Source organism: Adiantum capillus-veneris, chromosome 15 (genome assembly GCF_014529385.1).
Source record: "Adiantum capillus-veneris isolate H3 chromosome 15, ASM1452938v2, whole genome shotgun sequence".
Lineage (NCBI taxonomy): Eukaryota > Viridiplantae > Streptophyta > Polypodiopsida > Polypodiales > Pteridaceae > Adiantum > Adiantum capillus-veneris.
Window position 1 is genome coordinate 85,838,116 of NC_140945.1, and position 15,727 is coordinate 85,853,842.

The 15,727-nt window shown below is 40.1% G+C and overlaps 1 pseudogene; it reads right to left on the reverse strand.

Annotated features, from left to right (window-relative positions):
* Positions 1 to 13,362: 13,362 nt before the first annotated feature.
* Positions 13,363 to 14,097, reverse strand: LOC147441009 (uncharacterized; annotated as a pseudogene).
* Positions 14,098 to 15,727: the final 1,630 nt, after the last annotated feature.

Genomic DNA, 15,727 nt, shown 5'->3' on the forward strand with positions numbered 1-15,727 from the left:
AATAAAGAGGTGTAAAACCCACAGCTCTATATACACCCACCGTTATATTGTAAAAATCATTGAATATACAAATGTTTACGAGGAGCTACATCACTCCTTTTACAATGAATGTTTTTATGAGGAGTTACATTACTCCTATCAAATACAATAATGAATACAAAGGTTCAATAAAGAGGTGTAAAAGCTATCGATTAGCTTGTAATCAAAACTGTCTCCGTGAATCTGCTGTGTAGCTTGTCATCAATATCGCATTACCAAACATGTCTTCATGTTGTCATCAATATGGCATCACCAAACATATCTTCATAAATCTTTTATTGTCACCAAGTTTGTCTTCATAAAATCAATTCTTTGATCAATCCTACATAGATCATAGACTCCAAAAAAAAAACATGTCATGAAAATTATTAGCATCGTTAATGAAATAATTACGTTCACAATGCCATAAGAGATGGTTCGCGACGCCACTCTTTTGACGACATATATACGCACGACAACATATGGTACATAAAGTATAAACGTAAAAGTACAAAATGTGTGATTACGTGATACAAATGATATGTGTATATACTACATAAAACAACATTTATCAATGTAGTGATCAATGAATACCATCAAAGTATTAACAAAATATCATCATTATGTCAATAAAAATGAATAAATGATCATGGTATCAACGAAAAGCATCATGATATCACCGAGAATAATCATTGTATCAACGAAACAACATCATGGCATCACCGAGAATAACCATGGTATCAACGAAATATCATCATGGCATCACCGAGAATAACCATGGTATCAACGAAACAACATCATGGTATCACCGAGAATAACCATGGTATCAACAAAACAACATCATGGTATCACCGAGAATAACCATGGTATCAACGAAATATCATCATGGCACCACCGAGAATAACCATGGTATCAATGACATATCATCATGGTATCAACGAAAATCACCATGACCAAAGTATTAACAAAACATCATCATGGTACCATCAAAATCACTATGGTATCAATGAGAAATTATCAATAAAATGACGTAAACTATATCTCTAAAAGAATAATTATACGAGAATCAATGAACGAGTATATCATATAACAAAAGATCATGTACCAACAGTAGCTCGATAGAATTTGGACGATCATCAACGGCTCGAATGAATCGGAACGATGTGTAACTGGCTTCTGCAGCAAAGTTACGTCAGTAACAAATATATGAAAAATATAATTGAGAAGTTTTCAATTATGAGAAAAATCAAAAGCAAAAAGTAAAATTTTGATTTTCAAACATATTCACAGTCTGAGACGATAACCCAAAATTGGTGCAGAATTTAGAGAAACTTTCTTCTGCAAAGTTATAGACCACATCGATTCCAATCCCCATCGCGGGTAGTTTCTTCTGCAACGTTGTAGAACACATCGATTCCGGTCTCTCACGCAGGTAGTTTCTACAAAATCGTTTTCAATAAGCAGAAAAATAAAAACAAAAAACGGAAATTGCTTTTTAGGTATGTACGCGATCCGCGAACGATAACTCAAAATCGGTGCAGAATTTGAAAACACTTTCTTCTGCAAAGTTGTAGACCACATCGATTCCGGTCTTTTTCGTGGGTAGTTTGCAGTCCGCGAACGATAACTCAAAATCGATGCAGAATTTGAAAAAGCTTTCTTCTGCAAAGTTGTAGAACACATCGATTCCGGTCTCTCTCGCGAGTAGTTTCTTCAAAATCGTTTTCAATTAGAAGAAAAATCAAAAACAAAAAACAAAAGTTGCTTTTCAGGTATGTACGCAGTCCGCGAACGATAACTCAAAATCGGTGCAGAATTTGAAAAAACTTTCTTCTGCAAAGTTGTAGATCACATCGATTCCGGTCTCTTACGCGAGTAGTTTCTTCAAAATCGTTTTCAATTAGAAGAAAAATTAAAAACAAAAAATGAAAGTTGCTTTTCAGGTATGTACGCAGTCCGCGAACGATAACTCAAAATCGGTGCAGAATTTGAAAAAAATTCCTTCTGCAAAGTTGTAGAACACATCGATTCCGGTCTCTCGCGGGTAGTTTCTGCAAAATCGTTTTCAATTAGAAGAAAAATCAAAAACAAAAAACAAAAGTTGCTTTTCAGGTATGTACGCAGTCCGCGAACGATAACTCAAAATCGGTGCAGAATTTGAAAAAACTTTCTTCTGCAAAGTTGTAGATCACATCGATTCCGATCTCTCGCGCGAGTAGTTTCTTCAAAATCGTTTTCAATTAGAAGAAAAATTAAAAACAAAAAATGAAAGTTGCTTTTCAGGTATGTACGCTGTCCGCGAACGATAACTCAAAATCGGTGCAGAATTTGAAAAAACTTCCTTCTGCAAAGTTGTAGAACACATCGATTCCGGTCTCTCGCGGGTAGTTTCTGCAAAATCGTTTCCAATTAGCAAAAAAATCAAAAACAAAAAGCGGAAGTTGCTTTTCAGTTATGTACGCAGTCCGCGAACGATAACTCAAAATCGGTGCAGAATTTGAAAAAACTTTTCTCTGCAAAGTTGTAGACCACATCGATTGCGGTCTCTCAAGAGGGTAGTTTCTGCAAAATCGTTTCCAATTAGCAGAAAAATCAAAAACAAAATACGGAAGCTGTTTTTCAGGTATGAACGCAGTCCGTGAACGATAACTCAAAATCGGTGCAGAATTTGAAGAAACTTCCTTCTGCAAAGTTGTATACCACATCGATTCCGATCCCTCTCCCGAGTAGTTTCTGCAAAATCGATTTTGATCAGGAGAAAAATTGAAAACAAAAACGTACTGCTTTGATACCATGTAGAGAGAGAAGGAGAGAACACAAAAGTAGAACCCCAAAGTGTGTAGAATACACACATGAGATGATGTATAGATAGAGGGGACCTGGGTGCCATATATAGAGAAGCCATATATTGAGTAGCTTCACATATAAGCTCAACATTGATAACTACAAATGACTTTATATGTTTAAACCAAGAAATTATGTATTTTTTGGGCTCCCTGACTCAATTAAATCTCATTACTTGAACTCTATCTTGAATTTTTTATCATGAAAAAACTCGTGAAAATCTTGAGTTCTCCGTAATAGCATTGAAAACAAGGTTTTAGGCACCCCAATTGTGTATGTACCACGTAGTTTGATACATTTAGTTGATTTACATGAAAAGTTTGATATTATTTGGGGTTTTGAATGCTTATGTCTCAAGAATGAAAATATGAAAGTTTTCTCTTATGCAGTTTTGAATATTTAAAATGATTCAATAATTGTTGCATACCAAAGCCCTTCTACTTGCCACCTTGAGTGCTCAATGGAAAGGGCAAGCAATGTATCTCTTTTTAAAACTCACAAATACATCAAAAATATTTTTCTTTGTGTACAACTATATGCTTGAAATGACCATATCAAACACATGGAGCTTTCCATTCTTTTATATACCCCAAAGTCAATTTTTTTGCACATGAAACTTTCATCTATAGCAAAATTGTGGAAGAGTCACCTAAAATTTTCTACAAGGTCGCTTCATTTTTTCTTGAGCTTATAAAGGCGATTTCTTGAAAGCGTTGTTAGGAATTTTTTGGAGCAAGGGACTTCGCATATGTATATACACATGCATGGTGCATTGAATAAAGGATTGCCCATTTTCTAGAGCTAGGTGGTTACGTGGGGCCCACACGTGTACAGATAGGACAACATGTACATAGTGCATCGATTTTCACTATCACCAGCACTTGTGTGTTTTTCCTATAATAATGAGGAGTTGGTAGCGCGTAAAATTTTCAAGGAAGCTATCTGCGGGCCGACGACATGAGGTAAGCAGGTGCGTCAGATGACATCTAGTGGTGTCAAGAGGTTGAATGGAGTCAATACTTGCACGTGGATAAGTACGAACACAACGTGGGTTTTTCCTTGTGATAATTATACAAAAAGGTCATCATGAGGACCATATTTTGGGGCCACTTCACGTGGTGGTGGGATGGATTATTGGAAAAAGTTGAGTGCCAGGTGTGCGGATGGATGCAGCAGTGTGACAACTATGCACTACGAGGCCATTTTTTCACATGTTCTGGGTCCATTTGAGGTCAACTAAAAGGCCAAAGGTTCCCAGGTAATAAAGCTAAGTGTGAGAACTGAAAAACCTGAGAGAAGACTAGAAAAAAATGTGGAGAGAGAGAGGAGGAACAGTTGCAATTGCAATTGTGTTTTTGTAGCATGTTTTAGCCATAAATTACTCATCCGAGGTCGGATTTGAGAACTTTGACATTGTAGACTGGGGTTTTGGGCTGTTCTGGGAGCGATGGCGCTGTACATTTTACCAAATTCCTCACTGTTTTTCTTTTGTTTTGACTGTGTAAGTTTCTCCTATGAGCGAAGCTTCTTCTCCAATGTGTGATTGTATCTCGCATATTTTACCCATATTGTGTGAGCTATTTGCCCCATTGGTGTTGGCCCAAGCTCAATTGTATCTAAACATTAGAAATTCACGTCTTTTGAGCTGAGTTTTTTGGGTGTGTGTGTGTGTGTCTCTGTGTGGAGTGGGCAAATGGATAGTCTCTCTCATGTCACTCCATCGGTGTGTTCACTGTCTCGGCCAGGTGGGTTGTGTAAGCCGAGTGGTGCCCCATAGTGTGTGTGTGTACCATCCCAAGAGTGTGTGTCGGGTCATTATAGAGGGGTTGTGTGTGTTTCCATCCCGCTCACATTATTTTGGTGTCCCCACTAAGGATCTTCTTCGAGTACCTTCAGCTTCGGGAGTACAAATTGCAGATTACAGGTTACAGGGACAGGTACAGGTATAGGTGATTCACATAGGTACAGGTAGCTAGAGTAGAGTGATACACTAACAATGGAAGTCACTTGCAGTTGTCGTCGGTATGCATCATTTGGCGCCTCTTTGAACGCATTGTCTGTTGTTGTTGGTATTGTACGTTACTTGTGGAAACTGCCATTGTACACCTTTGTGGAGCCATATTTGGTTTTATTTGGCAGTCCTAGCCATTTTTGAGACTTGGTCTGGAAGATAGTCATTTTTGAGACTTGGCTATATGAGATTTGCATAAGCTTTCATGAGAGGGTCGATAGCGTGAGGTTTTATTGAGCTGGGGGATTCTCAGATGAGATTCTTTTGATGATACAAGTGGCTGGAGCACCCTTTTTGTGACCTCGCCATAGGGTATGTACTAGTGATTCCTACTTGATGCTCCGGTTCTATTGTTGGCAGGTTATGCATACATATACAGTCTATATTTTGGATTCTTACTGCTCTACTTCTTAGGAAACTCTGCCAAAAATTTTCCAAGTTGTGATGGCTGGTTTTTTGGTCTTTTGAGCTATTTATGCTGTTATGCTGCTGAAATTGTGGCAATCAGGTGTGGCCTTCTTGGGAGCTGCATGGTTGACTTTAATGGATGATCAAAATGGCCCTCTATTCACTTCTTTTCATTTAACTCAAAGAATCTAGATAAATGTTCCTGTGTCCAGGAATATTTGTTTCCAGCAGTGCATAGTCTTTATCTTTGGGCCAAGAAGATTAAGAGATATAATGGAATACCCTTTTCCTGTTGTAATTCCGATGATTAACTATGACAACTCATTTGATGAGCATGTTTTGTCCTTATCTAAAGACAAGCTCCATTGAAGTTTCTAGGGACTAAGTTAGTCAAAAGTTCTGGGTTCTTGTACGTGTGTTCAAAGGGGTTCTCAAAGCACTGTAGCTTGAGTAGCGATGGCTTTCTCTTATCTGTAGTTTCATGGAAGACTTTTTAGAAAAGATGGAGGTTGCCTGCATTAGCAGTTAGATTCACGATCGTGCACAGATGTTACATCTTCTCCAAATTTGTTTGAAGAGTGATGCACGAGTTTGGTCCAAAGCATTGAAGAGGAGTTGTGTGTGGATGATCCACCTGTAAGACTGAGTTGGGGCAATATAAGGCATGGATTGGAAGTGGAGTTTGCGAAGATAGAAGATCATGACAAAGTGTGGCAAGAAGTACAAGGTTTTGTGCAAAAGGAAGGTGAGCCAATAGATGCATACATATGTAAGTTTTCAATGGCATGGGAGCGGATGTGCAAGGCCTTAGCACCACAAGTACCCCCACTTGACATGATGAAGAAGGATAGGTTCTTGGTTGGTCTTTGGGAGAATATATGTTGGAGAGTGGAGCTAAAGAAGCCTAGGACATATAAAGATGCACTAGAGGTAGCAAGGAACAAAGAGTTGAAGCTGAAGAAAATGAGCCAGCTAGGGGTGGAGTCTTTGCCCAAGAGGTCTGAAGGGCTGATGCAAACCAAGGTTGAATTGTCAAAGCATCAGGAACTGATGACAAAAATGTTCAGTGGAAGACCTCTCAGCTATGGAGAAGGATATATATTTGCATATGCTGGATAGTTTTCCTGATTTGTTCACTACTTCATATGAAGGGATTCGAGGATTCAAAGGAGAAGAGATGCATATAGAGCTAAATGAAGGTGCTAAGCCAATGTGAAAAATTCTAAGAAGGATGGGTCAAGAGCAGATGGAAGCCTTGCAGGAAGAGGTGAAAAAGTTATTGAAGGCAGGGTTCATAGTCCTAGTGGAAACCACAGAATGGGTGAGTCCAGTAGTAGTCAGCCCAAAGAAGGATGGAAAGTGGAGGATTTGTGTAGATTTTAAACCCTTCAATGCAGCCACTAAGAAGAACCATATCCTCTCACATTCATCGATCAGATCTTGGATTCAGTGGTAGGTTTGAGAGGTACAGTGTGTGTGATGGTTTTTCAGGCTATTTTCAATTGAAGATTGCTCTTAAAGACCGAACAAAGACTACTTTCATTACGCATGGGGCTGCTATTGCTACACGGTATTGCCATTTGGATTGTCAAAATGGACCATCCTTCTGTCAAGAGAGAGCAAATTGGGTATTGGCACCATTCATTGGTAGTTGTATTAAAGATTTTATGGACGACTTCTATGTCTACAGCAGTAGGGCTGAACACCATGAGAAGCTGCAGATGGTAGTGGCTTGATATGATGAATGTGGAGGACAACTAAATCCAAAGAAATTTCATTTAGCACAGCCAAGGGTGAAGTTATTGGGCCATATGGTGTCAGAAAATGGCATTGAGGCTGATCCAGACAAGGTTAAGTCTATTATTCTTCTTCCATCACCTACGAGTACAAAGCAATCGGCACCTTTATACACAGAGTAAAGTACATGACGCGGTTTATTCCATTGTCTTCACATCTCCTTTATCCATTACAACAAGTGGCAAAGCATGATCCATTGCAATGGGATGGCAAGTGTGAAGAAGTGTTTCAAGAGGTGAAAGAGGTGTTAGGGGGGCTGTTAGCCATGCAAGCCCTTGATTGGGAGCAAGTATTTTATATAAATCCATCAGTAGGGGATGATGCCATTAGAGCCATGCTATTGCAAAAGGGGAAGGGCATGCATTATATCAGGCCAGTGTATTGTGCAAGTCGAGTGAAGCTAGTAGCAGAGAGAAAATTCTTGGAAATAGAGTTAGTGATTGATGGCCAGTGTGATATTTACTTCTCGACAATTTCTTCATTACTTGATACCGCGACCTTTTGTTTTCTTGACAAGTTACACCTTTTTGCCACAGTTAATTAATGGCATTAACATGTCAAATGTGGTCAAGAAATGGGTAATTGAGCTGCAAGAGTTTGAGTTCTCTTTTTTAGTGGAAGACAGTACAAGAGCTACCCTCGCTGATTTGTTGACTTACAAGGAGAATCTCCTCCTTGTTAAGGAAAGGTTGTGGAAAGGGTAGTTGAAGAAGTGCCACAGATCATCAATGCACATGTTTTGTTATTTGATGGATCATATAGGAAGATCCATGATGCGGCTTCAGGGGGTATAGCACTTTATGATCCAGAGGGGAAGCTAGTATGCAAGAGGGGGTTCAAGTTGGATGCACATAGTAACAATGAGGCTGAATATGGTACTTTGGAAGCCGGATTACACATTTTTTTGAAGCATGGGATTAGAAGGTTGATCATAAAAGGTGATGCCTTGTTAGTTGTGAAGCAAGTGTTGGGTGTATGGAAGAGCAAGAACACCTCATTGAAGGAAATGTGTTTTAGAATTAAAGGCTTGTTAAAAAAGTTCAAAGCATGGAGCATCAGACACATTGAACGTGCTCTAAATGGAGAGGCACATGAAGCAGCTCAAAGCATGATTGGGAAGCTATTTGTGTGAGGACCAATTTACCTCTTTATCATGGCTAGGAAATTTTGGCTCAAGAAGAGGTGTTTTTGCTAATAGGAATCATTCCGAAGGACATTCAGAAGTCTAAGAAGTATGGTTTTGTGCGTAGAGCATCGAGGTACAAATTGATTGGTGATGTCTTGTACATGAAAGGGGCTGATCTCGTGTTGAGACGTGCACCTTGGCGGAAGGAGCATTATAGAGTGTTGAAAGAGAATCATGAAGGCGCATATGGTGGCCATTTTTCTCTGAAGATCACCTTGCATAAGATCTTGCAAGAGGGGTATGTATGGCCTAGTTTGCACAACAATGTTCACCATTGGTGTAGGTCTTGCAATAGATGTCAAGCATTTGGGAAGAGAGTGTTGAAGCCAGAGCTACGAAAAACCATTATGGTGTTTGATGTGTTTGAAAAGTGGGGAATTGATGCAATCGGCCCCTTACCTATCACAAGTAGGGACAAAAGCTATATTTTGACTGCAGTGGACTATCTCTCTAGATGGGTAGAGGCTATAGCAGTAAAACAATCACTGCAAAGGATGTGGCAAAATTTGTGTATGATGAAATATGTTGCAAGTTTGGGGTGCCACTAGAGATACTTTCAGATAAGGGGATAGGATTTAGAGCTAAACTGCTAAACTTTTTATGCGTGAAGATGAAGATTAGGCACCAGCATACCACTCCTTATTACGCGCAGTGTAATGGCTTAAATGAAAGATTCAATGGTGAGTTAGTACAAATTCTTTCGAAAGTGACAGAGCACCAAGGAAAGAATTGGGATTTGGAATTTCCTAGTGCATTATGGGCTTAGTGTACTTTAGTGGACAGGTATAGGGTTTACTCCATTTCATTTGGTATATGGAAAGGATGCACTATTGCCTGTAGAAGTAGAGGTACCTACGACCTGTTGAGCTTATATGTGAAGCTACTCAATATATGGCTTCTCTATATATGGCACCCAGGTCCCCTCTATATATACATCATCTCATGTGTGTATTCTACACACTTTGGGGTTCTTTTTATTAAAAAAAAAAAAACATGTGTGTATTCTACACACTTTGGGGTTCTCCTTCTGTGCTCTCTCCTTCTCTCTCAACATGGTATCAGAGCAGTACGTTTTTGTTTTTGATTTTTCTCCTGATCAAAGTCGATTTTGCAGAAACTACCCGCGTGAGGGATCGGAATCGATGTGGTCTACAACTTTGCAGAAGGAATTTTCTTCAAATTCTGTACCGATTTTGAGTTATCGTTCACGGACTGCGTTCATACCTGAAAAACAGCTTCCGTATTTTGTTTTTGATTTTTCTGCTAATTGGAAACGATTTTGCAGAAACTACCCTCTTGAGAGACCGCAATCGATGTGGTCTACAACTTTGCAGAGAAAAGTTTTTTCAAATTCTGCACCGATTTTGAGTTATCGTTCGCGGACTGCGTACATAACTGAAAAGCAACTTCCGCTTTTTGTTTTTGATTTTTTTGCTAATTGGAAACGATTTTGCAGAAAACTACCGCGAGAGACCGGAATCGATGTGTTCTACAACTTTGCAGAAGGAAGTTTTTTCAAATTCTGCACCGATTTTGAGTTATCATTCGCGGACTGCGTACATACCTGAAAAGCAACTTCCGTTTTTTGTTTTTGATTTTTCTGCTAATTGAAAACGATTTTGCAGAAACTACCTGTGTTGGAAACTGGAATCGATGTGGTCTACAACTTTGCAGAAGAAAGTGTTTTCAAATTCTGCACCGATTTTGAGTTATCGTTCGCGGATTGCAAACTACCCACGAAAAAGACCGGAATCGATGTGGTCTACAACTTTGCAGAAGAAAGTGTTTTCAAATTCTGCACCGATTTTGAGTTATCGTTCGCGGACTGCGTACATACCTAAAAAGTAATTTCCGTTTTTTGTTTTTTATTTTTCTGCTTATTGAAAACGATTTTGCAGAAACTACCTGCGTGAGAGACCGGAATCGATGTGTTCTACAACTTTGCAGAAGAAACTACCCGCGATGGGGATTGGAATCGATGTGGTCTATAACTTTGCAGAAGAAAGTTTCTCTAAATTCTGCACCAATTTTGGGTTATCGTCTCAGACTGCGAATATGTTTGAAAATCAAAATTTTACTTTTTGCTTTTGATTTTTCTCATAATTGAAAACTTCTCAATTATATTTTTCTTCATCAATCATATATTTGTTACTGACGTAACTTTGCTGCAGAAGCCAGTTACACATCGTTCCGATTCAGTCGAGCCGTTGATGATCGTCCAAATTCTATCGAGCTACTGTTGGTACATGATCTTTTGTTATGTGATATACTCGTTCATTGATTCTCGTATAATTATTCTTTTAGAGATATAGTTTACGTCGTTTTATTGATAATTTCTCATTGATACCATAGTGATTTTGATGGTACCATGATAATGTTTTGTTAATACTTTGGTCATGGTGATTTTCGTTGATACCATGATGATATGTCATTGATACCATGGTTATTCTCGGTGGTGCCATGATGATATTTCGTTGATACCATGGCTATTCTCGGTGATTCCATGATGATATTTTGTTGATTCCATGGTGATTTTTATTGATACCATGATGATGTTTTGTTGATACCATGGTTATTCTCGGTGATACCATGATGTTGTTTCGTTGATACCATGGTTATTCTCGGTGATGCCATGATAATATTTCGTTGATACCATGGTTATTCTCGGTGATGCCATGATGTTGTTTCGTTGATACAATGATTATTCTCGGTGGTATCATGATGCTTTTCGTTGATACCATGATCATTTATTCATTTTTATTGACATAATGATGATATTTTGTTAATACTTTGATGGTATTCATTGATCACTACATTGATAAATGTTGTTTTATGTAGTATATACACATATCATTTGTATCACGTAATCACACATTTTGTACTTTTACGTTTATACTTTATGTACCATATGTTGTCGTGCGTATATATGTCGTCAAAAGAGTGGCGTCGCGAACCATCTCTTATGGCATTGTGAACGTAATTATTTCATTAACGATGCTAATAATTTTCATGACATGTTTTTTTTTTGGAGTCTATGATCTATGTAGGATTGATCAAAGAATTGATTTTATGAAGACAAACTTGGTGACAATAAAAGATTTATGAAGATATGTTTGGTGATGCCATATTGATGACAACATGAAGACATGTTTGGTAATGCGATATTGATGACAAGCTACACAACAGATTCACGGAGACAATTTGATTACAAGCTAATCGATAGCTTTTACACCTCTTTATTGAACCTTTGTATTCATTATTGTATTTGATAGGAGTAATGTAACTCCTCATAAAACATTCATTGTAAACGGAGTGATGTAGCTCCTCGTAAACATTTGTATATTCAATGATTTTTATTATATAACGGTGGGTGTATATAGAGCTGTGGGTTTTTCCCTTGATCCCCAAGGGTTTTTTTTCATCCACAGTTAGGGACCCTTATTTGAGCGGGGGTGTTGAGCTTATATGTGAAGCTACTCAATATATGGCTTCTCTATATATGGCACCCAGGTCCCCTCTATATATACATCATTCATGTGTGTATTCTACACACTTTGGGGTTCTCCTTCTGTGCTCTCTCCTTCTCTCTCAACATGACCAAGATGCTGGAGAAGTTACTTGGGCGCCTAGTGATGCATTCAAAGAGAGGCTCTTACAGTTACAAGAGGCTCAGCTGGATAGGATGAGTGTATTGGAACATTATGGACAGATGTAGGATAAGGCTTTGGCAAAGATAAATGAAAAGGTCAAAAGTAAGGGTATCAAGAAACATGACTTGGTTTTGCACTACAACAGTAAGCTAGACAACACCTTCCAAAACAAGTTTCAAGTTAAGTGGGAAGGCCCTTTCAAGGTAGTGGAGTGTTTTCCAAGTGGTACATATCAGTTGGCTAACCTGGATGGGATTCTACATAACTGACTACTAGCCATAGGGGGGGTTTGCGAGGGACTAATAATTGACGGGCGTCATTTAACCGATGACGAATGCGTCTCATAGACGAGGTTTCAGTCGTATAAGCAAGGATATTTTAAAAAAGAAAATCAGGCGTTGCATAAACAACCGCTGCGGTTGCATAATCAACGACTTGAATTTGCAGCCGTGGCATAATCGACGCTTTAAATTGGGCCTTGCTTAAATGACACAGCGAAGCGAGGCTTCTAGCGACGCCTGCACACTGCCCCTTCTCTCATGCGACGAGGCACTTCTATAATATTGTTGCAAAGCCTTTGAAATGTGACTCGCGGGAAATTATACACAACAACGAGCTCCACGGAAGCGCTACAACAAAATACGCAAAACGAGAGCAGGTACCCCCTCCCCCCCCTCTTCTTCATCACTTGCTTTTTAGTGAAAAATGCAATATATCACAGGTTAATGTAATTCAAAGGTGTGACCAAACCAGTAGGAGAGATAGGAAGTTCTATTAACGATAGTGAGAAGAAGAGGAGTCTGTAGCGCTGAGTGTATGTGTGTGTCCGGAGAGGCTCCCGGAGAGAGAGAGGAAGTTATCACATGGACTACATGCATCCGTGGTACGTGTGTGTGTGTGTGTGCGCGCGCTTATGCATGTGGGCATGCATAGAGCGAGAGAGAGAGAGAGAGAGAGAGAGAGAGAGAGAGAGAGAGGGAGAGAGAGAGAGAGAGAGAGAGAGAGAGGCACAACAAGCTCCTGCGACGTGGATACAAGAGAGTGAAAAGAAACCGAAGAAGGTCCATGCTCTCAACCTCGCTTCAATTCATGGGCTTAACATGTGAAAACTAAGGCACAAAAAATGGAGTCTCCAAGCTTGGGTTTGAATATTGCACTTTTTTAGTGCCCATGCAAAATAGGTTCAGAGTTATGTTTCAAAAAAACAGTTCGATGTGTGAGTGTGCATGTGTGTAGGCATGCAGGTTGTGTGTGAAGGAGACCTTAATACTGTGTGCATGTACAAGAGTGTGTGTGTGTGTGTGCGTGCACGCGTGCACGTGCATATCCAATGACAACTCAAAAGCAAACCTCTATCATCACACAGCTTCACCGGCATATAAGTAAGAGTGTGCATTGATATAGACAGAAGAAGCAGAGTGCAATATATAAAGGGGCAAAAGCTAGCTTCAAGCAGTGTATATGTATACACCTGCGTGCAGCTTGGGAACAACTAAGCTACAGGTGTTGCTGTGGTGGAAGGATACACCCACATCCTGAGCTTGAGACGACTGGTTTTCCTCTGTTTTGGTAGGGAAGACCTCCTTCTTATCTTTAAGAGGCTCCTTTGAAGCCTCCTTTTTGGCACATGGTAGAGTCTCGTCTTGCTATCAAAGCGAAGAACGTATGCCTCATTACATCCCTCATAAAGCCTCTCCCCCAGTGTGTCAATAATGTAGTAAGATTCTTTGCATACCTTCAATAGGAAAAAATGATCATTCCAGCTCACAATGTAGAGCTGAAATCCCCCATTGGGCTACAAGCCTACACTCTACTGATCTATTGCTGCCCAAATCTCTTCAAAAGACTTCGCGCATTGCAAGAAATTGTTGTAGGTGTCATCTAGCCCCTCAGGTTGGAAAAAGCCAATAACGGAATGCTCATGATCCACTGCTAGTGGTCATACTCTTGCGTTTATGACAGTCTCAAGGTCAAAGTGGCCATCCCACAAATTTGCTTCTGTAGGCCTCAACATCAAATAGCTTTTTCCACTCTGCAGATCCTTCTCGGATGTGGGTATTATATTCGGCCTTGATGGGCATACAATTTAGGTTCTTGTGTAGCCAATCAACGATCACTACAACAAGGGCCGTGCACGCACTCTTGCCGGTTGCTCTTTCGCTCCTCTGATCAATAGAGGCAAAAAATAGTCACCAAATCTTTATGTTCCCAGCTTCCTATAGTGAAAAGCTCCTCTCCAAAGTCCAAGCATTCAGATATCGCTGAAGAAAGCATTGCTTTCTTCTCATTTCGACAAACACAAAAAAAAACTTATTTCCATATACAAGAGCTTTTGGACAAATTCCTAAGAATTCTGACATTGTGACCTACCATAACATCATGGGCTTCTATTATCAAGGGCGCCGCATACCTAGATAGGTGCGGTTGGGGGCAGGGGATCGCCGGCCTAGTGGATAGGCCGGTGGTCCCCAAGCGCACTAGCTAGGTATGTGGTGCCTCGCGAGTGGAAGCTCGTGATGTTAAACAGTACATGCAAACAATGAGAAAGAGCCCATTTTCCTACATAAGAAAATTTCAAAACCTTCTTGTGATAAATTAGGTTAATTTAGCAAAGATTTTGTGCATTTTTTACATTAGACTAGCCTTGGCTTTGCATTATTCAAGGTACCTCATCCATCAAAACAGATATAATCGATCCAGGCATATGACTCAGATGACATGATGGTGTATGGTATTCTTAAAGAAGTTGTGAACAAGAGAGGCTGGTTTCCGCGCACCCCAAAATGCGAAGATGAATTGACGGAGAGTCACCTTGCACCCATATCATCAACACCGCAAAATAAAACTCCTCCAAAGAAAGGCATAAAAAATGGTGCTGCCTCTACATTGTTCTCTGCCCCTTCAATCTCATCATTAACACCTGCAAAGCTTGCCAAGAGCTCCAACAAGAAGCATTACAGAGGAGTATAGCGTTGGCCGTGGGTCAAATATGCAGCCTAGATCCAAGAATCTACAAGGCAAGGGGCCCGTGTTTGTCTATGGACCTTTGACACGGCTGAGGAGGCAGCTTTGGCATATGATCAAGCGGCATTGAAGATGCGCGGGGTGCACGCATTGCTGAATTTTTCCGTCAATGTCATGGCTCCAATGTAGAGAAAGACGTGGAGACAAAGAGGAGAAGAGAGTGAAACGAGAAGCACCAGTTGAAGATGGAGTTGCAGGCATCGAGCAACAACGTCAACAACACAAGCGCATGCAAGAGCCATCATCATCTTCACCACCATCAAGTCTGGTAGTGAGCTTTGAAGGAGAAGGGGTGAAGATAGAAGATCTAGATGATGTGTTTTCTTTGCATGAGCTGCGCGAGTGTTTCTTGCCTTTCACTACCTCCTCATTTTCTAGCGCCATGGCTACCCTGGCCAACTGCGCTGCAGCCTCTCATTTGGTAGCCTCTCATGTGATATTAGAGTGCTTGTGCCTGTGTGTGTGTGTGTGTGTGTGTGTGTGTGTGTGTGTGAGAGAGAGAGAGAGAGAGAGAGAGAGAGAGAGAGAGAGAGAGAGAGAGAGAAAGAGAAAGAGAGAGAGATCTCAGTACGTGTTGTTGGGCGAGAGTCCGACAATCATGAAGGACATGGTGGTAGTCCATGAGAATTAGGCGTTGGTTCCTGTTGAGGGAGTCAGTGAGAGCCTGCAACCTCTCATTTGGCTGACAAAGAGTTGAAACTCATCGGTGAGCTCATCTATAGAGTCGACCCTGAAGGCATATGGTATTGCACAAGATGGTGATATGGACAAAAGAATTCACTTGATATT